This window comes from Dama dama, chromosome X, assembly GCF_033118175.1.
Source record: "Dama dama isolate Ldn47 chromosome X, ASM3311817v1, whole genome shotgun sequence".
Classification (NCBI taxonomy): domain Eukaryota; kingdom Metazoa; phylum Chordata; class Mammalia; order Artiodactyla; family Cervidae; genus Dama; species Dama dama.
In genome coordinates, this window is record NC_083714.1 from 159,196,931 (window position 1) to 159,207,816 (window position 10,886).

At 51.9% G+C, this 10,886-nt stretch overlaps 1 long non-coding RNA gene across 1 annotated transcript; it reads left to right on the plus strand.

Annotated features, from left to right (window-relative positions):
• The first annotated feature begins 307 nt into the window (after positions 1-307).
• On the plus strand, positions 308-8,624 carry LOC133051921 (uncharacterized). The gene is made up of 2 exons (XR_009691941.1): positions 308-2,809; positions 6,378-8,624. It is a non-coding gene; the product is annotated as an uncharacterized LOC133051921 (long non-coding RNA).
• The last annotated feature ends 2,262 nt before the right edge of the window (positions 8,625-10,886 follow it).

Consider the following 10,886-nt stretch of genomic DNA (forward strand, 5'->3'; position numbering starts at 1 on the left):
GAGAAGAAGAAAGCCCAGCCACTCTGCAACTCTGGGAAAGAGTCAAGTTTGTTCCCGTCTTTGTTTGCTGATTCAAAGCTTTGTCCCACTAGACCCTCCAGGCCAGGAGATCTTTAGCCAGCCGGTGGGATGGAGGGGTGAGGGGATCTCCTCCGGGAAGTGTGTGGGTTACAAAGTGTTTGTGGGGACCCCAAAGTCTTGAGGGACTTCACACGCTGAAACGCTGGCTCCTGTGATGCATGCAGTGGGTTTCGCTTCCTGCAGGCTTCCCCGAAACACTTGCCAGCTTGTCGACCGTTATCACCAGGCTGCATGATTTATGAAAGCTTCTCAGAAGCTCTCTGAGTAATCTTTTTATTTGCTTCCTATTTTACCCTAAATTTTTTTCTTTTCTTTTCGCATCTAGGACTCCTGGAGTATTTTTACAATGTTTCCGTAGTTTAAATGGAACTGAGGCCAAAAAAAAAAAAAATAAAATAAAAAATTTCAGGGAAAGAAGACAAAGTTTTGCCAGATGGGATCCTTCCAGAAACAAATGGGCTGCTACAAAGAAGACCAACTCCTCCTCCCGAGTGTCGTGGAGGTAAGGGATGGACGTCTGGGAGAACAGATATGACAGGAAAACCTTGTTCTAGACACTCAGTGATGAAGGCTGATGTCCACTCTGTCCAGTGCAAATTAATCAACCCTATCCCCCCAAACCAGTCCATCCTAAAGGAGGTCAGTCCTGAATATTCTTTGGAAGGACTGATGTTGAAGCTGAAACTCCAATCCTCTGGCCATCTCATGTGAAGAGCGGACTCATTGGAAAAGACCCTGATGCTGGGAGAAACTGAAGGTGTGAGAAGCGGACGACAGAGGATGAGATGGTTGGATGGCATCACCGACTCAATGGACATGAGTTTGAGTAAACTCCAGGAGTTGGTGATGGACTGAGAGGTCTGGCGTGCTGCAGTCCACGGGGTCGCAAAGAGTCAGACACGACTGAGCGACTTAACTGAACTGATCCCCCCAAAAGAAAGACGTTTACAGCTACAGAGAGTGCATCGTGTTTAAGAAAGACTCCACTGGGCTTCCGTGGTGGTCCAGTGGTTAAGAATTCACCTGGTCATGCCAGGGGACATTGGTTCGATCCCTTGGAAGATTTCAAGGACAAACTACTGATCCCAAGCGCTGCAAGCAGAGAGCAGGCTGAGCAGTGAGGACCCAGCGTGGTCAATAAGAAATACAAATAATTCCCCAATCTGGCTCATTTCTGTCTCAAGAACATAACAAAAACATCTTACAGGTGGAGGATTTCTTCAAGTGAGGAAAAGGGTGAAGTCACTCAGTCGTGTCAAACCCTTTGCGACACCACCGACTGCAGCCCGCCAGGCTCCTCTCTGTCCCTGGGATTCTCCAGGCAAGAATACTGGAGTGGGTTGCCATGCCTTCCTCCAGGGGAATCTTCCCAACCAGGGATCGAACGCAGATCTCCCCCATTGCAGGCAGATTCTTTACCGACTGAGCCACCAGGGAAGCCCAAGTTAAGAAAGTCAGCTGCTAAGAAGACAGGGGTGTGTTTTCCGAGCACCAGATGCCTGCCTTTCGAGTCTTCCCTCCTATCGGACGTCGGGATTGTCACCTGGGAGCACGCAGGGTGTGTTTGTAGGTCTCAGCGCTTGGCTTGGGAGGCGGAGAAGCTAGACAAAGCAGCGTGAGGAGTTTTTGAATGTGTACCTTGAATCCAGCGTGGCTGGAGAGGCCACTCTAGGGCCAGGAGCCCAGCCCCCACGTCCTCAGAATTTTGCTGCTTGACTCATTGCCTCTGTGGCATCTCGAGATGCCTTTAGAAGCCGTGTGTCAGTGGCCTGGCATTCCCTCCAATGATGTCTAAGAACCAAGCGTGGAAGTGAGAACACGAGAGAGCTCACCCTGCTTCTGGGGGGAGCTAGACTCTAGAGAGTCTCTTGAACTGCAAGGAGATCCAACCAGTCCATCCTAAAGGAAATCTGCCCTGAGTATACATTGGAAGGACGGATGCTGAAGCTGAAGCTCCAACCCTTTGGCCACCTGATGCGGAGAGCTGACTCATTGGAAAAGACCCTGATGCTGGGAGGGATTGGGGGCAGGAGGAGAAGGGGACGACAGAAGATGAGATAGTTGCATGGCATCACCGCCTCGATGGACATGAGTTTGAGTAAACTCCGGGAGTTGGTGACGGACAGGGAGGCCTGGCGTGCTGCGGTTCATGGGGTCGCAGAGTCGGACACGACTGAGCAACTGGACTGAATTGAACTGAGTGTGGTTTACCGATTGCCTGGGGCCTGAGTAGCCACAATGTTCAACTGGGCCAGTGTGTCTTCAAGAGTGGGTATGTTAGGTCACCTGGGGGTGTTTGCCACAAAGGCAGACACCCGGGATGTCAGCCTTGAAGCTGTGGTCCTTGGGGTTGGGCAGATTTCCGCGCAAGGTCCCTCCGCCAAGGAACCCTGGCCGACAAGTAACAGATTGCGGTGACAATCCTTTACGACCACGCTTTCCAACTTAACACACGCTGCGAAGGCCAATGCCAGGCAAGTGACTTCATGATCTTTTGAGCAAGGGACAGCCTGAATTTCGTGAAGTGTACATATTTGGCCCACAACAGATCCTCACTTCTTTCTTTGGATGTTTTGCAAATTAGTCGAGAAATATACGGCAGACTACAAAAATAAGGAAACTGATTTAAAGAAAAAAAAGAAAAGTACACTGCATGTTTTCTCTGTACAGACACTAATGCTGTGAAAAAGGAATTCAGCAACTGAGAAAAGCGAAAGCATGTGAAAAGGTAATTCTGATAGAATGAATTATTTGGGCACCTGGTTATTGCATCATTTTGTGATTGGGTAAATGTCTTCTTTATTCCTTTCCTTAGCTAGGTAAAGACTGACTGATGCTGGGCTTCCCCGGTGGCTCAGATATCTGTGTGCAATGCAGGAGATCCAGGTTCAATCCCTGGTAGGGAAGATCCCCTGGAGGAGGAATTGGCAACCCACTGTAGTATTCTTGCCTGGAGAATCCCACGGACAGAGGAGAGCGGTGGGCTACAGTCCATTGTGGGGTTGCAAAGAGTCGGACACGACTGAGCGACCATCACTTTCACTTTCACTTAGGGGTGAGCGGGCCCAGACTCAAGGTCCTGTGACTCTTCAGAGGCACAGGGTCCCCATGGTCTGATTTGGCCCTGGCTTGGGGTATAACATCCGGGACTGTCATGTCGAAAGCTGTAACAGTTGTATCTCTTGAGTGTGCATTTTTGAAGGTCGAGTCTGAGGATAACACTGCACACAGCTGGGGCTGGGAACCTCGCCAGAACCACCGCTCTGCAGGCCCCTTCTCTGTCCCTGGTCCAGGACCGCGGCCCAGCTCTGCCCTGGGGGCAGTGCTTGAGGTCAGCAGACACGTGTCCCCCTTGGTACCCCGGCACCCGTGACCGTCTGCCTGTGACTGGCTGTGCCCAAGGAAGTATGACCTTGAAAAAGGCCAAGGCAGGTCAAGAGAGACTGCAGAACTGAACAAATGTCCTCTCTAGGGCTTTGGAACATAGGCCCCTGTGTCCCCATTCCATGCCAAGCCCCACGCCATCAGGCAGCAGGTCTCTGTACAAGTCACACGTGGATCTGTCTCCTGTATTGGAGCTTCAGCTTCAGCATCAGTCCGTCCGGTGAATATTCAGGACTGATTTCCTTTAGAAATCAATTAAGACTGAACAGTATTTTGAAAAAGTATAGATATTTTTGAACATAGTTTAAAACCAGCAAAACGGAGACACACTTCCGTGGTTGCGGTTTAGTTGCTTGGTTGTGTCCAACTCTGCGACCCCATGGACTGTAGCCCACCAGGCTCCTCTGACCACGCGATTCTCCAGGCAAGAATACTGGAGGGGGTTGCCGTCTCCTTCTCCAGGGGATCTTCCTGACCCAGGGATCGAAACTGGATCTCCCGTGCTCCAGCCAGTCTTCGGCAATGGCAGGCGGAATCTTTACCAACTGAGTCACTAGGGAAAGATTTTGAAAAGCTATATATTTTTTAAGCACACTTGAAAATCAGCAAAGTGTAAACACACTTCTGTATACTCTTAAATCAGTGGTTCTCAACTGGGGTGATTTTTGCTCCCCTCAAGGGATGTATGCAACGTCTGGAGACATTGGAACTGCTATAGCTGGGGGCAGGGGGTGGGTCTGGCATCTGGTGGGGGAAGACCAGGGGTCTCCACACCATCCAAGCTCTTCTCTGCATAGGGCTGCAGCAGGGGAAACAAGACAACCAGGAGGGATCTTTCAGAAGAAACAGCATCAGTGGAGTTTTCTTTAAAAGTTTGTAATGTCTCTAGAACGATGTTAGGGATTTCAGAGGAGACCCTGGCCTGTGGATTCTTCCCTTCTGGAAGAAGAATCTGCCCAACACCCAGCGTGCATGCAGCACTATCCAGTCCCAAATGCCAACACTGCCAAAGTTGATATAAATGAAAAAGACACTTATCAAGGAGAGCTCCTGAATTCCATCCCTGCCAGCAATAATCTAGCATTATTTCTTCCCTGGGAGAAGGCTCCATGACTCAGCATCCAGAATATTAACTTACAGGAAAAATGTCTCCCCAAAGAAAAACCTGGGAGTACTCGGAGTGCTTCCAAGGGGAGCAAAGTGAAGAAATGCATTGGTGCATTGGGAAGCAGCAAAGGTGAGAAACGGGGGTGGGCGCGATTGGAGCGCGGACCTCGGCTGCCCATGGCAATCTCTAGGCATTTAAAAATTTTTTTGACTGCAGTGCATTGCTTCCCAGATTTCTGTTTCCCAACGAGGGACTGAATCTGGCCCCCTGACTCTGATAGCTTGAAATCCAAACCACCAGGGCACCTGGGAACTTTCATTTTAAAAACATTTTCCCCTGCCCGCCCCCCCCCCCCTTTGGATCTCCAAAGAAGGTAAAAGCTGCTCAGTCGTATCCGACTCTCTGCGACCCCATGGACTGTGTACAGTCCACGGAACTCTCCAGGCCAGAATATTGGAGTGGGTAGCTTTTCCCTTCTCCAGGGGATCTTCCCAACCCAGGGATTGAGCCCAGGTCTCCCGCATTGCGGGCAGATTCTTTACCAGCTGAGCCACCAGGGAAGCCCTCCAAGTAACTTAAAAAAAATTCCGATGGGTGGACCGCATCCCAGACCTAAGGAGCCCGAATCCCTGGGGGTGGCTTTCTGGCCATCGTGTTTTTGAAAAGCAGGGAATGTGTGATTCGGAGCAGGGGGTAAGTGGAGGAGGTGCCAGGCAAACGGTTCCTGGGTTCTCAAGTGAGAAGAAAGGAGAGCTACGGCAGGGCTGGTGAGGAGGAACTTTGCAAAGGAGTAGAAGGCTGGGGCTTCCCTAGTAGCTCAGACAGTATAGAATCCACCTGCAACGCAGAAGACCCTGGTTTGATTCCTGAGTCAGGAAGATCCACTGGAGAAAGAATAGGCTACCCACTCCACGATTCTTGGGCTTCCCTGGTAGCTCAGCTGGTAAAGAATCTGCCCGCAATGCGGGAGACCTGGGTTCAATCCCTGGGTTGTGAAGATCCCCTGGAGAAAGGCTACCCGCTCCAGTATTCTGGCCTGGAGAATTCCATGGACTGTATAGAATATACATGGACTGGGGTTGCAAAGAGTCAGACATGACTGTCTTTCACTTCACTTCACTTTACATACCATAAAATTCACCCACTGTAAAATGTACAATTCAGTGCTATTTCTCAGTACGTTTTGACGTTTCTTTAATTTTAAATTTATTTATTTGTTTTTATTTTTGGCTGTTCTGGGGTCTTCATTGCCATGTACTGGCTTTCTCTTAGCTGCAGTGATTTCTCTGGTTGAGGCGATTCTCTAGCTGGGCTACTCTCTAGCTGCAGCGCTCAGGATCCCCTTGGCAGCAGCGTCTCCTGTGGCAGAACAGAAGCTCCACAATGCACGGGCTTCAGTGGTTGCGGTACATGGGCTTTGCTGCCCCTTGGCACATGAGAGCTTCCCAGACCAGGGATCAAACCTGTGTCCCCTGCACTGGCGTTTGGATTCTTCACTCCCGGGGCACCAGGGAAGCACTTTCCGTGTATTTCTTTTTAAAAAATATTTATTTTATGTATTTATTTGGCTGCGCTGAGCCTTTATTGCAGCACATGGAATCATTCTGCTGCAATGTGCCATCTCTTAGTTGCAGCATGTGGGATCTAGTTCTGCAACGCGGGATAAAACCCAGCCCCCTGCGTTGAGCGCTCGGAGGTACTTAGCCACTGGACCACCCGGGAAGTCCCAATTTCAGTGTATTTTGAGGTGTGCAACCGTAACTCCCGCATCTAGTTTCAGACATTTTTTCATCACCCCCAACAGAGCTGACAACCACCTAGCGCTGTCCCCTCCTGGAGCTGACAACCACCGTTCAGCTACGTCCCGTCTCTGTAGGTTGATCCATCCTGGACACCTCACAGAAACGGCATCAAACGACAGTCAGCCTTTGGTGTCCCAGCACAACACGGTTGGATGGCATCACTGACTCAATGGACACGAGTTTGGGTAAGCCCCGGGAGTTGGTGATGGACAGGGGGGCCTGGCGTGCTGCGGTCCATGGGGTCGCAAAGAGTCGGACAGGACTGAGCGACTGAACTGAACTGAACTGAACTGATAACGCATCTGAGCTGCTACCGCGTTGCAGACCCACCAGTACCTCTTTTTCCGGCTGACTCAGATTCTGCTGTGTGGACAGATCACATTCTGTGTATCCAACATCTGTTGATGGACATCCTGGGTGTTTCCACTTTTTGACTTCTGTGAATAATGCTGCCGTGAAAACTCACGGAGGAGCTCGTGTGCACATGTCTTCTTTCCTCCGGGTATTCAGATACGCTCGGTCACGCAGTAACATAGACGCCGTTGATACAAAGAACAGAAAACTCACTATGTGAGTGTTCTGCGCAGATGCAAGGATGGCCCTGGCATGAGCTCTCCACTGCAGAGCAGGAGCTGGGGGCTGGGGCTTTGTGAAATGCAAAGCTCCATTTCTTTCTCTCATCTCTTCTTTTTACAGTCCACGTCCAAGTGGGCCAAAACGCAACTCAGGGACACGATCTGCTCACAAAGTCTGTGTGACGGGCACCAAACAGGGACTGATTCCAGTTCATCATCCTAGTGTTTGGAGAAGGAAACAGCAACCCACTGCAGTATTCTTGCCATGGAGAATCCCATGGACAGAGGGGCCTGGCAGGCTACAGTCCATTGGGTTGCAAAGAGTTGGACATGACTGAGCGCGTGAGCTTAGTCATCTAAGTAATGTGGAGAAAGAAATGGCAACCCACTTCTTGCCTTCTTGCCTGGAGAATCCCATGGACAGAGGGGCCTGTTGGGCTACATTCCATGGGGTCGCAAAGAGCTGGACTCGACTGAACAACTAAGCACAGTCTGATGTTTGTCATTAACCGGGACACACACACACACACATACACACACACATACACACACACAAACACACACAGACGTCTTTTTGCCGTGGAGCCTCCCTCTCCTACCGCATAATCTGGGGCCTTCAAAGTGATTCAGTTTATAGGGAAGCAGTCATTTGCACCATGCCCCTAAAACGTGCACCTGTCTATGAGCGCCAAAAGGGTGTATCTGACAGAATACAACAGAGGGAAAATTTTCACTCCTCGCCACGAAGACTTCAGGTTTGCCGGATGTCCCAGGGAACACGACAGGTGGTGCTTTGGGACTTTCGCATCCTGGATCCTGCCAAGACCGGGGTATTCGGGTATCTCTGGTTCTCTCCACCTCTTCTGAGGTCTCCAAGGATAGGAAGTTGCTCTCGGCTTGGAACAGCGGCCCACCTCTTTTTCTAACACTGACCGGGCTGGCTGGTTAAGTTGCTGAGTTGTGTCCGATTCCTGAGACCTCATGACTGTAGCCCACCAGGCTCCTCTGTCCATGGGATTTCCCAGAGGAGAAAGCTGGACTGGGTTGCCACCTCATTCTTCAGGGGATCTTCCTCATTGTTAGGGGAAGCACACTCACTGAAACTGCCCACCCTCACCAGGCAACATAGTAACCATTTGTGCCAGCTTTGACAGTGGAATGCAAGAGGGCTTCACCGGTGGCTCAGCTGGTAAAGAATCCGACTGCAATGTGAGAAACCTGGGTTCGATCCCTGGGTTGGGAAGAGCCCCTGGAGAAGGGAAACGCTACCCACTCCAGTATCCTGGCCTGGAGAATTCCATGGACTAAATAGTCCATGGGGTTGCAAAGAGTCAGACTCGACTGAGTGACTTTCACTTTATGACAGAAGGTCCCAGTAAGGAATGCAGAGCTAATAAGCCACCACCAAGCAGAAGAGTTTGGGAAAGTTCGGAAGGAGACACTACATGTCCGACCACTCCCCTGGATCGTTCTTGCTGGTGTCCCCCTTGGCTGATCAATGCGTGCACCCCCAGGAAGGGCCCTGAGTTAGAGCGATTGCCCAGAGACAGCCCGGAGGCTAATTCCATCACCATAAAACCCAAGACTGTGAGCCAGGTGGCAAAGCAGGCCTCCTGGGTGCCCTTACCTGGTTGCTTTCCCCGCCGGGAGCCCCTTTAAAATCTTTCTTTGTCAGCTCATGTGTCTCCTCAGACAATTCATTTCCGACGGTTAGAGCCCACTTTCACGGGCCCTGGAAGAGGTCCCCCTTTCTGCAACAGATCCAGGAGACTGAACCCAGGTCTCCTGCATTGCAGGTCAATTCTCTACACTGGAGGGCTTCAAACAGGAACCCCACAAACCCAAGGCAAGCAATCAACACAGTTGTCCATGGCAGGGGGAAACTGTATCCATTTTTTCTTTTTTGGCACCTAAAATGTTACTTGTATAACTACGCAAGGGGGTAATTTAGGATACTATAGTTCTTTAGGGTTAAACAAAAAAGAATGTTCTGCCCTGCGGGAATGGTTAGTATTCCTTCTGGAATTTGAAACTGGGGAAGGTGGAATGTTAAAAAGTATGTCTTTGAAAAATATTTAGTGACCTAGAAAAAGTATTTTTAAGGCTAGGTAATAAAATCAGGATGCCAAGCTATTTAGACAGTGCGTGAGCCCCATTTTATTATTAATCTCCCCTTAACCCTCAACTCCCATGTTTGGATGGAATTTTTTTTTTTTTTTTCCCCTGCAGAGAAGAAAGACAGGCATGTCGTGTATGCAAACATGAACGCCAGCTTCCTCCGGGAATCTATTTTCTTGAATGGAAAGTTGGCTTTGCTTCGACTTATATTAAGAAGAGTAAAGATTATTTAACAGCCGAGCTGTAAAGTCATAGTAAAGGCACACAGCCTTCAACAGGGGGGCTTGAGAATGCACACAAGCGTCTGTGATAACTTTGGGAAACCTGAGGGTTTAATGGCAGGGCTGGGCAGTAGGGACCGGTTCTCAAACTGTGTGGCCAGGAACCCCCACCACTTGGACCTTCAGCAGAAATGCTGACGCTCTCCCATGTCCACCAAGAGGACCGGCAGCCCTAGACTCTGAGCCTCACTTTTCCTTCACTAGAGGCCCCCGTCTCTGTCTCCCAGGGCTCCCCCTTTACCTCTGCCCCCAAATCCATCTATCTCCCCGTTTGCCTGCAGCCCCCACTCCCCTGCCCCGCCCCGAGAGAGCCCCAGGATCCCCGAAACTGAGAGCCGGAGAAGTGTGTTGGGAGCTCAGGGTTTAGAGAGAGCAGGGCCAGGCGGAGATGCGACCAGTCCTAAAAATTAGTCCTGAGGGTTCATTGGAAGGACTGATGCTGAAGCTGAAACTCCAATCCTTTGGCCACCTGATGCGAAGAGCTGACTCATTGGAAAAGACCCTGATGCTGGGAAAGACTGAAGGCGGGAGAAGGGGGCGACAGAGGGTGACAGGGTTGGATGGCATCAGCCGACTCAAAGGAGATGAGTTTTGGGTTAACTCCAGGAGTTGGTGATGGACAGGGCGGCCTGGTGTGCTGCAGTCCGTGAGGTCGGACACGGCTGAGCGGCTGAACTGAGCTGGACTGACCCGGGCCCGCAGGTGTGGGGGCAGGGGCCGCGAGTGCGCGGCTCTTCGAAGGTCGGCGGTAATTCTTTCCCGGCGGCTCGGGGCGCTGACCTCCCGACAAAGAACCGGTCCGGCCGCCGCCCCTCCCCCGCACCCCGGAGGCGGAGGCCGAGGAGGCCGCTTAACCGGTCCAGACTCGGCCAGGCCCCGCCGCGAGGGGTCGGGGCCGCGGGCCGGGGGAGGGGAGGGGAGGGGCGGAGGGGAGGGGAGGCTGGGAGGGAAGGAGGAGTGGAAGGGATCCGAGGTGGGAGGGGAGGAGGGAGGAGGGGGGAGGGGAGGAGGGAGGAAGAAGGAGGGGGAGGGGAAAGGGATTGGAGGTGGGAGGGGGAGGGGAGGGGATCGGAGGGAGGAAGGGAGGGAGGAGGGAGGAGGGGAAGGGGATCGCAGGTGGGAGGGGAGGAGGGAGGGGGAGGAGAGCAGAGGTGGGAGGGGAGGAGGGAGGAGGGGAGGGGGAGGGGATGGGAAATGGGAGGGGAGGAGGGATGGGGAGGGGATCAGAGGTGGGAGGGGAAGGGAGGGGGAGGAAGGGGAGGAGGGGTAGGGGAAGATGTGAGGTAAGAGAGAAGGAGGGGGAAGGAGGGGGAAGGAGGGGGAGGGGGTCGGAGGTGGGAGGGGGAGGAGGGATGGGGGAGGGGGGAGGAGGGATGGGGGAGGAGGGAGGAGGGATGGGGGAGGAGGGGGAGAGTGAGGGGACGGGGAAGGAAGTTCAGGAGAGATGTGTATGGAAGGCCAAGGACCAGGGCATAAGAAACCCAGTTGCAAGACTCATTAGGATGCAATTGACAATTAAGAAAAAAAACAACCCGAA